Source organism: Pelobates fuscus, chromosome 5, assembly GCF_036172605.1.
Source record: "Pelobates fuscus isolate aPelFus1 chromosome 5, aPelFus1.pri, whole genome shotgun sequence".
NCBI lineage: Eukaryota > Metazoa > Chordata > Amphibia > Anura > Pelobatidae > Pelobates > Pelobates fuscus.
Genome location: NC_086321.1, coordinates 121448630 through 121454203, shown reverse-complemented (window position 1 = coordinate 121454203; position 5574 = coordinate 121448630).

Here is a 5574-nt window from a genome sequence, read left to right as displayed (position 1 = left end):
ATACAAACACAACACCCGCAAGCAGCTTCACCTGACACATGCAACCCCACAGGCAGCCCATCCCCACAAATGCATCTACATAGACATGCAACACCACAAGCGACATCCCTACAAACACACAATACCACAAGCAGCCTCTCCACACAGATAGTCTACCCCTACATGCAATGCCAAGCACATACAACTCTACAAGCAGCTAACCACACACAATACCAGCCCCTAAACCTATTTACCTTTTGTCCTATGATGTCTCACTTCTAAGCAAGCATGTCGTAAAGTTAATTTGCATGGTGCTATACACAGGGTACTTTTCCCATGTAAGACTTCTTCAGCAGGACTCTGCAAGGAGGTGCCCTGGAGGGGCACTGAATTAACATGCCTACCTTTGGGAGGCATGTGTGTCTTTGGTCATGACAATACACCCTCTCACTGGCCCTGCACGTTCCTATTGAGCTACTCCGCCAAGGTCTTAGTCCGGCCCTCTTCCTATATGTACAGTGCCACACACGCTCAGATACATAATGATACACACAGTAATACACCTTGCTCTAAAATACGCACATAAAAACACTAACACGGGGGGGTGGGGCCGGGCCGCCATGCTGTCCGGTCGCATGCAGGAAAGGCTCCGGAGAAATCTGGCCTCTTAGGCTAAAACTTGCTGCTCTGGCACTCAAGATGAGGCCTCGAGACATCCATACGGTGGTGGAGGAGGTGGCAGACCCCAAGATCGGGAGTTTTGGGTCCTCTGAGGGAGGCACGAGGCTTCAGGGACTGCGGCCTACTCAGAAGGGGAGCGGGGTGAATGGCCGCCGCCCTGCCTTCAGTTCGGGCCACCACACGCCGGCTTATTGACAGGCCTACCGGTCTCGCGTGTCCCCCCTCTGAGCCGGGGGGGTCATCCCAGTCCCCACTAGAGAGAGCTTGGGCTGGGAGAAGACTGAACCTACCTCGCAAGATGGTGACGGCCCGTGATGCTCCACCAATGGCTCGGGCACCACTGAGCCTTTATGAGAGGAAGCCATATCACCTGCCCAGGCAGCAGACCTCATGGCGATTCCAGCGTCGACTCTACTGATGGCCCACGACAGGGAGGTAGTGTGTGGAGCTGTGCAAGTCATGGGACCCTCTGTTCGCAACAGACGACCCATACTGGGGCCAGGAGCTGGAGGGAAGCTGTGAGACCATGCCGCAATAGGGCTTTACCAAACGGACTTGGGAATTGTTATAGACAACAAATTAGGTAGCAATATGCAATGTCAATCTGCCGTTGCTAAGGCCAGTAAGGTTTTGTCATGTATAAATAGGGGCATGAATTCTCGAGATGAAAATATAATGGCACTAGAAAAAGTGCAGAGACAAGCTACAAAATTGATAAAAGGAATGGAGCATTTTAGTTATGAAGAAAGGTTAAAAAATTTAAATCTCTTCAGTTTGGAAAAACGGCGCCTTAGAGGGGATATGATAACATTATACAAATATATTCGGGGCCAGTACAAACCATTATCTGGAAATCTATTCATAAACAGGGCTATACATAGGACACGAGGTCACACATTTAGGCTTGAAGAAAGGAGATTTCATCTAAGGCAAAGAAAAGGTTTTTTTACAGTAAGAGCAATAAGGATATGGAATTCATTGCCGGAAGAGGTGGTTTTGTCAGAGTCTATACAGATGTTTAAATTGCAATTGGATAAATACTTGCAAAAACATAACATACAGGGATACAATTTCTAATTAGTGGGATAATAGCTGCTTGATCCAGCACATCCCACAGATGATCAAACAGATTGAGTTTTGGGTAATTTGGAGGCCAAAACAACACCTTGATTTCTCTCAAACCATTCCTAAGCCTGTCATCGGGGAACACTGTTGCCATGTTGGAATGTTCATGGTCTGCAACAATCTCTAGGAAGGTAATACATGTCAAAGTATCATCCACATGATTGCCAGGACCCAAGGTTTCTCAGCAGAATATTCCCTAATGCATAACACTGCCTCTGTCAACATGTCTTCTTCCAATAGTGCATCTTGCTGCCATCTCTTCTCCACTTAAATGGTGCACATGCACCCTGCCATCCACCTAATCTAAAATAAAATCTTATTCTTCAGACCAGGCAACCTTTTTTTATTGCTCCACGGTCCGTTTCTTATGTTGAAGGGCATCTCTTCTTGCATGGAAAAGCAGCTCACCCTACAGAAATCAGCTGGATGATTTTGTTAGCCTACTGTTTTGACATGCCCATGGAATGAAATCCAACAAAATGTTCAATAGTAGACATGTCCATAGCATAATGTGGACTGTGCCTGCTGCTTAGTGGCACTTTGATCATCATCCTGCCTAAGGGAGATAATAGTGTAGGAGATAACAGTGGTAGTTGTTGTTTGCACATAATCAGATACAGTACCAGTGGACATGCTGCTTGCCCTAGTACCTTCTGTTTCTGTTTCTTTCTTTTTAATACCAAATTGTGGTGTTCAGACCAGCACTAGTGAAATGGCCTTTCACTCTCTCCCTAAACATTTCCTTGCCACACAATTTGTACTTTGCACTTCTTCTTGGAGGCTGTCAAAGTAATGCCTATCCTTGCTTTGGTATTTCCTACTAGCCTCAAACCTATGCTTTCTAAATGATGTAGATGTTGGTGGATTTCCTTATTAGGAAACTGTGGCAACACTAGCATCAACACTAGCATGTTGTTGACTTAAGCTAATTGGAAGGGAGGTGATGGTGTTTATAACATTTTCACTGGGTGAGCTAGTTCTGGAATTGGCAGGAAATTACTCTGTAACTGTTTCCTTAAAATGAGGTGATTTCACTGGAAAACAGAGATTGGGTTTGACAAAGTGGTGAGTGCACAGTAGGTGAACAATGGTGGACTGCTGCCTCTACTCTCTGGATCCTCCTTTTTTAATTCCTCTGTATCATAGACTTAAACAAATGTCGGAAGTGGCAGGGGAAAGGGCAATATGATCATCACTAGATTCCTCCCCACAACCAACACCTACAATTGCAGACAGTCCTTGGACACTATGCTCTACATCTTTAGTAGCTAGTGGCACTGATGGCATTGAAAGTCTTTGCTGAGCTCTCCCTCAGTTACTTCCTGCGACTCTACAAGAAATAGGGGGAAACATAAAATGACAACAAGTACACTGGTTTCATGGATCCTTTGCTCCATACTAGATGAGTTGGCGTGCACGTGGAAGCAGCAGCAAAGGTTATTGCAGCATGAAAAGGCTGAGAAACATCCTTTCTAGGTGATGAATTGGACTTAACAGACATGCTGCTAATATCACTATCCTAAGGCTGAATACTACTGATAGTAGGTATGGCAGTGGCAGTGGCAATGGTCATAGCTGAGGAGGAGGTATTCTAACTCTCAGAGGCCATGATCCCTTCCCAGACTGTTCCTCATATTTTTGGGGTGGATTAGGATGGAACATTTATTATGGTGACCCTTGTTAGGCAAAATTATATATTTTTTTCTAACAGTACGGTCCTGAAAGGAGGGTATCTCTTTCTTCCAAGCATGTAACAAAAAAAAAAAAAAAAAAGCCAAAACCTTTAACAACTTTATATTGGTAAAATAGTCTCACCCTAGGATGAATGACAAAATACCTGCCAACCTAAGTGGCAGTCTCCTATCTCTCACTCAAAGTTTTCTCTAGTGCTCCTGGTAGTACTAGTTGCTAGATACAGCATAAATTTAAAGCTAGTCTCATACTAGAATAAATTACCCCACTTCCACACAAGTAAGGGTAAACAGTCAAAGTTGCTAGAAGAATCCTGCATGGAAATATAGTTTTTTTTATTGTAACATTGTTTTGTACAGACATGATCTGTAAATAAAATCAAAAAAATCCAGCCCACATGATTTGCCAGATCTCTTGTCAATCATGGGAAACTATGCTGCTTTTTTGCTCGCCCCCATCCCCAAAACAAAAAGCAGCCTCTTTCTCCATTCCTTCCTATTTTTATTTATTTATTTTGGTGCAAGGATGGACATAACAAATCAAAACTGGAAACAGGCATTTGCATAAGTCAGTCCACCCAAGCCACATGGCTGTTTGGAAATCAAAAATTCTTTCAATCACCCAATCGGCCCGCTTTAGGCTGAATTGTAGTTCATTCCGAAACGAATCTCTAAGTCTAATAAATATAATAAATATCATACAGAATATCCTGGAAGAATGAAACAAACATTCCTTTATCGCTAATCATCAATACAGGAATGCAGCTGTGGGATATAGCATATATTAATATAGAAATATGTTCTATTTTAAATTATATAAAAGATGACAGAATATTGATTCATGCATTTGTATCCAACCAACTTTTCCCTGTCCTGCCACTAGATTGAATGCTTGTGTGCCATTCTCTCAACCCTCTCCCTCATTAGTGATCTCTTGCCTTAGGCTATAAATGACTCATTACTTTAATCCATCATCATTCCAAGTTCCTGGTTTAATGAGATTTGAGAGCAATGCATCATCTAGTACCAACCCCACCAATAATGATGCATTTCTAGGGGAGAGTAAATGACATTCTTTATAAAAAATGAGCTTCCTGGCTCAAATTCAATAATAATTATGTAATAAAAGTCAAAAAAAATGCACGACAGGCAGAAAATTATTCCCTTTTGCGTAAAGCACATAATATTTCATACATCAGTTTGACAAAACATTATATTACTGTTTGCAATACATAAATGTGTACTCTTATCTGCATCTCACACAGATGAGCTATTCAATCGTTCAGCTACCTGGAAGCTTTATATAACCCTCATCTGCAACCTAAATAAGTCACGTGTTTATGCTTGTTGTTTTATATGCAATCCATGACGTGATCTGGCTATGAGTTGTGATTATTTTAATGGAATTCATTCTGCATGGTACATTTCCCACAATAAGATATCATTAACCCAAACTCAACATATTTCGGATGAGTAATACCTCCTATTATATGCATTTGAAGTGATATTTTAAAACACATTCAAGCAATAAATGATCATAAATAAAAATCACGTTTTATGATTTTTTTTGTTGGTATTTTTGCACTTTTTGCATAAATTAGTACTTTTTGATTTTTGACATAGAATACTTGTATGATGTGGGCTCTGTGACTCTTTTAAAATTTTACTATTCAATATTTACTTGTTTTTAGAGCAGAGAGAATTGGTTCATTGAAATCCCAATCAAATATTTTGTTATTTACCGCCTGCACTTGTTAATAGTACAAAAAAATAGAAAATAGTGTGTAGCCGCTTCACAGAATGGAGATATAGTGAATATAATGCAGTGGCTGATAAAGCAGTGTTTCCCAGACACTAAATAAAAGTAAGTGTAAATAAAAAGTGTATATCAAAACCACATGAAAAGGGATAGCCCCCAAAAAAGGTGAAGTGGTAGTAACCATAAAATACAACCTGAACGTTGAAGGATGGCAAAATGTTATCTACAAAATATAAATGCATAACATAACATAGTGCATACTGTATAATACAAATAAACACTGAATAAAGATGGACTACCACTCACATTTGACAGAGCCGTACCAGGCTCTGTATAGCA